Below are 12,055 nucleotides of genomic sequence, written 5' to 3'. Positions count from 1 at the left end.
AGAGCTATGACAGGGTATTAAAAGGGTTCTCTCGTTACTAAAACGAAGAGATAGTCCGTGGTGTGAAAGAGGTTGGATGAGCTCTCTCAAATAAACAGGCGAAGTGGGATTATTTAAAATATTGTGAAGAAGTGATAGAATGTGAATGTTTCTTCTATGCCTGATACTGAGCCAGTGTAGTTGCGTGCGATACTCGGTTATGTGGTCAAATTTGCGAAGATCAAAGATATAACAAATACAAATATTCTGCAATCGTTCTAACTTATCAAGTAATTCAGAGTTAGCATCTGGATAACATACATCCGCATAGTCAAGGAGTGGAAGAAGTAAGCTGTGGACTAATGTTTGCTTAACATCAATTGGCAAGAAATTCTGTAATCTTTTAAGTGAGTGCAAACTGCTATAAAGTTTACGACTAACTTCGTCCAGGTTTCTGGTTCTTTATCACACACATAACTGTATTCTCCATTCGCTCGGACAATTTATTATCCGGGGGGACGAAGAATACACAAAAATGATTTTTTAACAGAGAAAAATTTCTCCCGGGTATCAGGAGTCTAGGAGTCGGGAGAAAGTATGCAAGAGGTACACGAACGGTACAGCGGCACAATATGGGTGACCTAGCCTACAAGGCGACGTGACAAGGAAGGTCACATCTCTCGGACATCCATCACCTGAAGTGGGTTGCGTGACCTCACAGACCCAACAATTAACCGTATTAATAACTAGGTAAGATATTTTTACGTTGTGGTAGGGTCAAAGCACCAGTAAATGACCACCCCCCGTAAATGACCATTGGTTAATAAAACACAATATAATAAGAATTGCTACATGTGTCCAGTCAAAAAATTTCAACACTAGAAACTATGACAAAAGCAGTAGGCGAATACAGCTTTTGGTAAGAAACAATTCTAATTTGGTAATGTATCCAAAATAAAACAAGTTTATTGGATTATACTTCTACTTTTTTTAAAATAAAATATACAAAGGGTATATTAAGACGCGTTTCGTCTTGTTAGAACAGCTAGAAATAATAAAAAATGACAATAACCCAGCCAATACTTATAAATGAACAGTTAAACCTAGTTAATTCACCTTTACTTAATATTTTCAAAAAATAAAAACTAAATTACTCGTATTTATAATTGTAATTGTAAATTTGTTATTTCATATTATGTACGAGTATAATAAACTTTTTATTATATACCGTCTAAATATATGAAAACTTGTCATGTTCCCAATCAATTAAATTAAAATGAAATAATATTATAAAATCTGAATATATTTTTACCTTAGTTGACATTAAACATTGACGGAACCTGTGTAAAACACCAATGTAGAGTTTCAACAATAATTTTCAAAATAAACCTGTATAAATGAAATCAATATTTTTTATAAATATTATATTAATTCTAAAGTCATTCCCTTACAAATATTTTAAAATAATGGAAGGTTTTTCCACAATATAACCAAAATATTCGTCTAATATACTCAGTACACCCTAATTGAATTTTAATAACTCTAATTATTTTGGCTTGTATAGAAATCCACAAACATAAAATAGCAATTATTTTTAGTTTATAAGGAAACTTTGTAAATATTTAAGTTAGTTTGTTTGAAAATGTCCTAACAAGACGAAACGCGTCACAATATACCCTTCGTATATTTTATAAAAAATAAAGTAGAATTATAATCCAATAAACTTGTTTTATTTTGGATACATTACCAAATTAAATATGGAATTTTACCAATTGTATGCATACACAATAAATAAGAAACAAATCTATTAGTTTTGAACAGTGAGTTGTCAAAAGGTAGTAGTGCGTCTTCCCGTTATTGTTCTGAGATTGATAGTGTTTTTATAAGGAAACATAGTGTTTTATTTGATGCTATTTCTTATGCAATTCTTTGAATATATCCATATTCTAATGTGTTAGGGTGTTTTATAATGTTATAATGTAACTAAATCTGAGTATTATTTTTACTGGGGTAGTAGTGGTCATTCACTGGTGATTCTGCTATTTTTTTTTAATAATTTTAATTTCAATAATTGTAATACTCGTATTTCAATAAAAATGTAAAAGTACTTCAAACAATTCATGTGCTTATTTAGTACGCTTAAATTATGAAATTTATACCTTTAATGTGGATTTCACTACAAGCTAAACCTTAAACGGTCATTCATTGGTGCTTTGACCCTACGCATTATAACAAAAGCGGATGTCCACTTCTCTAATTCTTTTTTAACTATCGACATGCTTATAGGGAGTACCGGCTACCGGAGTCCTAAAGAACATTAAAAAATGACGATATGAATATTTTTTTAATTACTACTTGACGAGGTACGTGGAAGGTGAAATTTAGTTTTAAGTACACCATTGGTAAACGTAAGATGATCAGTCTTACGCTTCAGGTGCCAGTCGAGGGAAAATGTAATATTCTGACGTAAAAACACCCTTTTAAATCAATATTTCATATCAACCGTGTCGGGGAATCGAACCCGAGACCTCTCGCATGGTAGGCAAACGCGCTGACCATTACGCCATATCGTGCTGTGTGGATTTTTACCATGGTGTAAAATAGGACAAATCATAATCGAGTGAGTTTTATTTCAGGTAACTGATGCGTCTCGATAATGGCTTTATTTTTTTAATCGCCGTGTGGGACGAATATTGTGTTTTGAAAAAACGATCCTCAATTTGGAACACACTGTACCAAATCGGCGAAAGCCCGAACATTGGCGAATTGACACGCGAAGAAAAATTTTGAGAACGGAAGACTCGACTCAACTTTACTCCACATTAGTTTAGTAATGCGGTTATAATATAGCGCATGGCGTCTCGCTTGCATTACGCATGAAAGTTTTGGAAAATAGCGAACAATTCGTGCACGACAAACTTTCGCTTTTCGTGTTGCCAGATTTGAATATCTACTAGGCAACAATATGTTACCAGACCATTAATTTTAAATCCACATCCATTAAAAAAACATTTACTTAGAATGCATTTTTCAATTAAGTACCTACCCACTGTTAAAAGGAAACGAAAGCGTGCATCATGAAAGTTACATGAGTAAATATTTGTACATATGTACTTACAGACTTTTCAAAGTCTACCGGTTTCGAAACTTACCCGTCTCTTCGTCGGGACACGAATGACACTTACGTGCCAATGTGCGTTTCCAGAAATTATCAAGCAGCCAGTGGGCCACATGGCGACGTTATCTACCTACTGTCTACAAAAGCTTCTCTTCGGACATCTATCTCCCTTTGTTAACCATGGAGTTGAAGCAGTGTTTTATTTATTTAGTTTTTTATTGCTTACTTTTTGGCATGAACACTTGACAAATTTACTACTACGATCTATTTTTTGTAAATTTATTGATATCATTTTAACTTCGCTAGAATTCCACTCGTCCATGCGCTTTGTAGCTGCACGATGATTGGTTATCTAGCTTTCATATATCAACTTTAAAATACCAAAATTTTGTAAATGGGGTCTAGAATTCCAATCGTCTATACGCTTAGTAGCTGCAAGACGTGTTGTAATCTTACTCCTTTTTAATATTCATATTATTATTATTTTTAAATATCATTAAAACACTAAATTTATTTGTCAATTTTTTAAATGTGTAAATGGGGGCTAAATTTCTAACTGTCTATGCGCTCTGTGGCTGCAAGACGTCCTGTAATCTAGCTCCTATCTGTTATAATTTTTGATTGATCTTAATTGAAAACGAGGAACTAGAATCCCAACCGTCCATGCGCTATGTAGCTGCACGACGTACTGGGATATTTATTAATTTTACAGCGCCCTTGAGGTGATTTTCACAAAAATGGCGCTATTTAAATTATCCAACTATATATATATATATATATATATATATAATCCATATATACTAAAGATGGGCGTTTCGCTACGGGCGATCAGACATGGTTACTAGTCGGTATGTCGTCACTGCCGCTGGCATTGATATAGACATTTTTTTTAAACCTTAAAAACAATCCATATTAAATATTTGCTTTTTTATCATTATTTATGTGCAACATTTTAACTTATTTTAACTTATTATTTTTTTTATAGTTCAGCCATATAATTCTCACACATCAATTAATGTTTTTTTTATTTTTTATTTAAATCTTAAAGTAGGGCACACATATCATACATATTGTTATGTGTGTTCTAATAATAACATTGCAAATATATTTAATTTATAAATTGTTTATCACATATGTCTTGACCATAATTTTGATATGTTTTTTTATTCATAAATATTTTTTTCCATTTCGTAATACTTTTTAATTGCTTTCAATTAAATTGAATTTTGTAACTTTGCCTTTTTCCTAAATGGAAGTCTAATTTTGTTCTTTTCTCTAGTATTGTGATCGTGTTCATGCTGGTTCCGATCATTTTTTTTCCAAAATTCTGTTTTTTTATTAGAGTTTATAATTTTATGAACAAATATTTATTTATTTATTTATTTATATACGGCATTTCTGCCATTTACATATATGTGGTATAAAGAGTGCTTAGAAATAAAAAGATTGAAAATAAAAAAAATCGAGTATGAAATAATAATATACTCGTACTATACACATTATTAATTACTTGAAATACATACATATTTTAAAGAAATTATACAATAACAAAATACATTAATCAATCAAATTATAACTATTCCAACCCAATCTTCTGAAGATGATTTGCTCTTTTTGATAAAAATATGTTGGTCACTTTATTTTTTAAGTTAGGCAGAGATAAACTAAATATATCAAAATGTGATGCATATTCATTCCCGGTATTCTGTACTCTAACAATAGGTGAGTTATATTGAGCTACCGTTCGAGAATTTTGACAATAAAATATTGTAGATGTTCTGCTTAATCTAGGTGGTACATAGAATGAAATCAATTTTATCATTGTATTGTAAAATATTCTTTGTTTATATGTTAATAATTTCATTTCATTTACCATCGACTTTACCCTCGTATATCTGTTTTAGCTCTTTTACTGGCAAAAGTCAACAGGTGAAAGAATGGAGGAAATGTGGATGAAAAAACATAGACAGAATGTCCCTGTTGCAATAAATTTCAACTTCCTAGCTTTGTCTACAAACATTTGGACATACTTGAACAAACAAAAAAATTTATTATGAATTCGATCAGATTAGATAGAATTAAAAATAATCGGTTTGATTTTTACTACAGTAATTTGTGTTGCTAAGCTGATAATCCACAGATGTTTCGTGATAATTAATACAGTTTATGATAACTACAGAAAATTTCAAGATAATTACTGTCAATTAAATTAAAAACACAACTAGCGATAAAGTTATTTTAATAACACGTGAATTTCTCCTTTTCAGTGTAAATATTTTTTTTTCTGGTTTTCATGAAACATATTTTTACCGCAGTAAAAAACACATTAGTAGTCCCTCTTCGTGGTCAAACAAATGGTCACCGCATTTGCCTACTTTGATGTTTGTGAAGCTCTTAACTTCACAAACGTCAACAGATGAAAGAATTGAAGGAATATAGATGTTCAAATATGGGCAGAATGGTGAATGTTACACAGTGTGTAAAGTGGCCACTTAAACCAGCCATTGACAGGTCATAAGCCATGTAGATGCCTAGACTTTTATATTACCTTCTCTTAAATGTTCTTCATCTCTGTTGTAATATGTTAAAATTAGAAGTTAAAATTAAGAATTAAAAAGTTAAAATCGAAAGATAAAATTTAAAATCAAAATTAAAAATCACACATTACAGATGAAATGTGATTGCATCCTGTTTCTTTAAGATCCCAGCGGTATTTCTAAACTTTAAAAGGACACAACACGGCATAGTTGAATTCAAATCAGGAGTTGCGTACTGAGCGACGCACTAACGAGTATATGTATGATAAAACCAATCAAAATTATTTTATAGGTTTTTTAAAAATAAAAACGAATAACTAACAACATTTAAGTATAATTTGATGTTTTTTTATAAAATATTAACACTATAAATTAACATAAACCATTTTTCAAAGTAACATTATTAAAAATAATATTAAGCATTTTTTTCATTTAGTTTTTTTTTCGGTCATTTACAAAGATACGTGATTAAGTAATTAGTTATCATCATCACCGTTCCATATCCACTCCCTATGCGGAGCATATGAATTCCACAAACTGTCTCTAAGCCAAGCGATCGACCGCGGCCGCCAGATCTCGTGCATCCTCCCAAGTTAGGTCAACGTCCTAATATTCCTTGTTATATTTCAAATCATATATTTATTTATTTATTATATCACGCAAAACAATATAGATTTTTTTTATCTTCTTTTCTCGGTATATTATGTATAAAATTAAACATGAACAGTGTTACAATATATTTACTAAGTTATACTTAAAAACTAACAAAGGAAAGTTCTACAGCACAGACTTTGTTTTGGATGTATGCTACTACTTCTCTAGTTACTTCTTTAGTTTCATTAATGAAACGTATTCGGATAGGTCTGCAAAATCTTACAGAGGAAGGGACTGGATTTTGCCCTTTACAACGTCTGCGACATGTTTATAAAGACGTAATGCAGTGTGGTCAAGTAAGGCTTAAAGCTGGATATTGCAGTAAGTTTCGGTTACTTGTATGGATTCGTTATCAGGATAACACTCCTTTTTCGCCTTTTTAATAAGGGAATAACACGGATAGATGCTCTTGTTAGCACCATGTATAACTTCCTACTGTCTCCTGGTGAAGTCACCTTCAACAAAGATCGCCAGTGCCTCTTGTGGATAACGTTTTTTAACAAGTATTTGCTTTTGAGCGTTTGAGCTTTTGAGTTTTGCGATACTTTTTAGCTCTGGTGGGCGTGGAAATAATTTCTTTTGTTATTTGTGACGCATCAATATTGCCTGAAGAGCGCTGACTTACTCTAGCTGCAAAAGTCAACTCCTCAACAGGTACTTGTTTTCTCAGATCTCTTGTTTTGCGACGCTTTTTGCATTCGCTTAGCTCTATGAACGTTTTCAATTGTCTTCCTGGTTTTTGTGTATGTTCTGCTGACCATGTAGGCAGTTCAAACTTAGATGCAAGCTATTTTTCATTATCTCTAATAAAAATTTTCCTCTTTTTAACTAGATGCTCTCCATTTATACATGGATACTTGAATTTACTTAAAGCATAATTAAAAATACAATTTTTATCAGATGGACACTTTGTTACTATCATGAGTTTTTCTTGCAATAAAGAAAGCTGTTTATTTAAATTCTTCCCTTTAAATTCTTTCATAAAAGCATACAATTCTCTTCCCGTAAATTTCTTGACGTTTCCAAATAATCTGTAAGAAAATTTAACAAAAAAATTAATTCAAAGCTTTTAATAATTTATTTTCATTGCCCATTAAAGGGAGTAATTTCACTGTAACGGCATAAAAAAAAGTTGATTTGGGAGAAAGGAAATATGATAAAGAAATAATACTTATTGCGATATTTTTTTAATTAAAAAAAAAATTGAAGATAAATATTACAAAATGGCGACACTGCAGTAATTCTGTCGAGACGTGTTTTATTTTAGGCGATCTACGTCACGCACTATTAGTGGTGCAAATTCAAACACTCGCCAATAGAACAAAAATCAATATTTATAAAATTACTTAGGTGGTTCACTAGTTATACTTATATAGATTACATCTTTTTTTTCTAGATTCAAAATTGGCACCAGTTATAGATCACCTCGAATTCCACATGCCTCGGGAGAATTGCAGCAGGGTCGCCATTTTGATATATTTTTTCCTATTTATATATATATATATATATATATATATAAATATGTGTTTAATACCCTATTAAGTATTACTTCCCTATCACGTTTTCTTCGTCCAAAAAAATTGATAAAAAAAACATTTTTTAGGCCGTTACAGCGGTGTTACCCCTTCAACTAACTTCAACTTCTAACTTCAAAATGACAAAAACTCACCAGCGGATTTAAGCGGAAAAGTTTTCTATGGCATATGATAGTCAATAGTCTAAATTTAATATTAAAAAATAAGATACTGTTTAAATTGTTGAAATCATAAACAAAATCCCTATTATCCGATTAATTTAGTAAAAATTAATAACGAAATAGGACATGATAAACAAGTTATGCTAGTAAACGTACAATGTGGGAGAAAACTATTTAAATAATATGTCAAAATTAAGTACATACCTTTTTCTTCCATGTTGAAAAGTTTTTTTTCTAAAATCAACCACAAGACACTACAACAGAAACTGAAACAAACACCACGAAATACAACGCACCGAGAAAGCGGACGTGCAATTCTGACAATGGTTGGGTTCCGACTGCTGGTACAAGGAGAGACAGGGGTGGGGGGAATTTTGAGTGATGCCATTTGATTGAATGGTTATTTAGCTTGAAGACCAATATGTTTGATGGAACCTTTGACAAACTTGAAATTCTGACTTTTGATCGCCTTTGGTGCTAATATACTCGTTAGTGCTACGTCTACAATGAAACTAATTGGTCAAAACGTAAACCTACACATTTATGAGTAGTTGAGTCGCCTTCTGTTCTATGTGCGTATGCTGTTTCTGGACTATTCTTAATTCTATGGCTTTAATCGAGAAATATAACATAATGGAAATATCCGCTGAATGTCATTGTGGTATTTTGTAATAAACTTTTAAACTAATGTTGTTTTAAAAATGTAGATGAAACTATGTGTATTGCGAAGTTAATAATAATTGTTGTTTGAATTGATTTTCACAGAACCATAGAAAAAATAGCCATTTATAATTACATAACTTTGCTTTACATTCTTTTGTTTACTGTTATTTGCGGATGACTTAGAAGTATTCTTAAAGGTGACAACTTTGGATGATTTTCGTCTTCTCCAAGCGGATATATCTAATATATGTGAATGGGGAAGGCGTAACAAACTTAGTTAAGTTTAATGTTTTTAAGTGTTCGGTCACGTCTTTCACTAGGGCCCAAAAAACTCTATTTTTCGCTACAAAATGAATAACCAGAATCTGATACGAACGTCAAATGTTAAGGGTCTGGGCGTTAGATTTGTGAGTACCCTGACATTTCATGAACAAATAGAGACAATCAGTGGTAATGCATTGAAGATGTTGGGATTCGTTCTGCGTACTGCCAGGGTTTTTGAAAATACCCGCGTACTAAGAACTCTTTACAACTCCTCGGTGCGAAGTAGACTCGAGAGTGGCTCGATGATTTGGGGGCCACATGAACTGAAGTACTCTCTTATGATAGATAAAATCCAAAAGAAGTTTCTGAGATATCTCTACATGAGAGAGTGCGGGTATTATCCTTGGCTCTATCCGACCGAGTTTCTCCAGGGTATGCTTGGCTACAACAGTTTAGAGACTAGAAGGAATATGTATTTGACTACACATTTGTATCGATTATTGCGCGGTATTGTCGATAATCCTGAGATTATGATGAGCATTGGTTTGTATGTTCCTGATAATTACCTAAGACAGCGTCAGCATAGATTGTTTCATATTCCGATATACAGGACCAACCTGCGATGGTTATGCCTGTTGGAAGAGCTACCGCTATGCTGAACAACATCGCTCTGGTTATTGATCTGTTCCATGTATCCGAACTTCTACTACTTTGAATCTCTTTCATGTATTTTTCTTTTTTATAATATGTACGTATTAAATGTGTGTTTGTAATGTATATGTTATATTAAATAAATGAATTGAATTGAATGAATTGAATTGAATACTTAAATAGTATGTACTCATATTGTAACACATAAGCTGGCCTTCCATACTCATGTAGATGCTCATAAGATTGCCAAAATCATCCATTTAAAGGATTCCCTTCTATAATATAATAAATAATATGAGTAATTTTTTGTTTTGTACACCATTTTGTAAAAAAGGACATAAGTTATATTGTTATGGTATTTGTTACAATCAATATAGTGTAAAGTTTCCGCAAACCAAGTTTTGTACAATTTCCATTGAAAATAAACGTAAAAATTGCATTTTTTATTAAAAAATTATAAGCGCCATCTATGAATAATAAGTTTCATATATTTTTTTAGAATCACCTTAAAATAAATACAGAAGTTAAAATTATTGAAAAACTACAGAATCGCAACATTAAGAGGAGTGACGATTATATTCCAGTGACTCCAAAATTTTCTAGGAAGCCGGACGATGCATTTAATGACCCGAGAAACTCTAGACAGTGAATCAGAAATCTAATTTTATAGTCCCGCAAGAGATAATCATTAAATGTAAGAAGTATTTATCACAAATCGCTTGAGCTCTTTCTGTTTCATAAGGGCCCCCGGGGCAATAACCCCATACAAAAAGGTTTTTAAAACATTTCAGGATACTGACTGCTAGTGATGGCACAACTGGATATAATAATCGAATAGTGTGATCGTATCTGTAACCGTTATAGGGAAATATCACGTTCTACGAATACAGATAAATGTAAAAAAGAAATTTAATAAAAATACGTTCCTAGAAAAACACAACGTGTTTGACCTTGGCAGTTGTGACGTCAAGATTCGTGACAATGTTCAAGCGCAATTTTTTGATTGAAAATATTTTCAGGCGTTGCTTAGTATGTGGGTGAAATAATTAAATCATATGAATCTCGCCCGCAACAATAAAGGTTTCAGCTCTTTAACTTCACAAACGTCAACAGATGAAAGAATTGAAGGAATATAGATGTTCAAATATAGGCAGAATGGTGAATGTTACACAGAGTGTAAAGTGGCCACTTAAACTAGCCAATATGCATTTAAGAACCAAAATGTATTCACAAGTAATTCAAATAGATCAAGTCAAAGAAGGAATCGTGTGCTAGAAATACCATATTTTATAGGCCTAAAAATTTTTTAATCTTTTTTTTTATGATTTCATTGATCCCAAACTTTCAAAATTTTCCTTCTTTTAAAAAACACGCACTATCCTGGATTTAAACTAAAGATATGAACTCTTTTTTTTCTATGATATATTTTGTTGCCCTTTAATAATAAGGAATATTTTTATGTTTTTTATATTTTTTATTTCCTTTTTTAATTAATATAAAAAAGTACCTTATAATCTTTTACATAATATTTTCTTTTCTCTTTCTTATATTACACAAAAATATTGTTCTTACCTGTCTATTGCAGGTTCTATTTACAAAATTCATTTGTAAATAGAACCTGCAATATGTGTAATCAGAAATTAAATTGTATTAATATTAATAACATATCTTTAACATCCTTTAAAAATGAAATTTAAAAAAAAAACAAGTTCCTCAGCCTGCAGTTCTGTATGTAGGCACATAACAAATGAACACTGTATGGTCAACTATATTTGTATTATACAGGGTGTTCTTTAAACCCTGTCACATCCTAAACCACGATGATCAGTATGACCAAGAAGACATATTGGCACATTAAAATTAATTTTTAGAACGAATATTTAAAAAATATATTTATAAAAAAAAACAAATGGTTGCTTACTTCTGCAAGGGAGACGCGCGAAAAGGGGAGGGGGGAGTCTGATACACCATCAACCACATGGTCACGCCCCCTCGCTTCTCCCCTGCAGAAGTAAGCAACCATTTGTTTTTTTTAATATTTTTTTTTTAAATTCTGCGTTCTAAATATTGAAATATATCTTCTTGCCCATACTGATCATCGTGGTTTTGGATGTGACAGGGTTTAAAAAAACACCCTGTATACTCGTATTATAATGTGCAACTGTGTGACCAATATTCAAAAGTAGATATATTTTTAATAATATGTATTACATTTACGTTTTTAGTAATATTATACGTTTTGTATGATTAGTTACTTTACGTTATGTATAATTTTTATGAGATAACATTTACTAGAACAATATTATGTGGAAGCCTCTAATTGGACTTTATGATATGTATTTATTACATAATTGTATCTGATAAATTTATAAATGTCTGTTGGCTTTCCAATGAAATAAAATAAAATTAAAATAAATAAATAAAATAATATATTATGACGTAGGTTTGTGAGGTAGGTGACGTAAACTGATGTACGAGACGAATGGTTTTATG

The 12,055-nt window shown here is 31.5% G+C and overlaps 1 protein-coding gene and 1 long non-coding RNA gene across 2 annotated transcripts in view; both read right to left on the bottom strand.

The window, feature by feature from the left end:
- The window catches only part of LOC148279023 (uncharacterized), a 61,570-nt gene that overhangs the window by 40,014 nt on the left and 9,501 nt on the right, over nt 1-12,055 (bottom strand). The gene's annotated exons all lie outside the window — the stretch shown is intronic.
- On the bottom strand, nt 6,357-8,324 carry LOC148279024 (uncharacterized). The gene is made up of 2 exons (XR_015823005.1): nt 8,189-8,324; nt 6,357-7,319 (listed from the first exon to the last, which is right to left on the bottom strand). It is a non-coding gene; the product is annotated as an uncharacterized LOC148279024 (long non-coding RNA).

The sequence above is a fragment of the Micrasema longulum genome, unplaced genomic scaffold (genome assembly GCF_059751315.1).
Source record: "Micrasema longulum isolate JH-2025_06_02 unplaced genomic scaffold, ASM5975131v1 h1tg000780l, whole genome shotgun sequence".
Classification (NCBI taxonomy): domain Eukaryota; kingdom Metazoa; phylum Arthropoda; class Insecta; order Trichoptera; family Brachycentridae; genus Micrasema; species Micrasema longulum.
The sequence above is the reverse complement of the archived record's forward strand: the minus strand, read 5'-3'. Positions and strand labels throughout refer to the sequence as shown.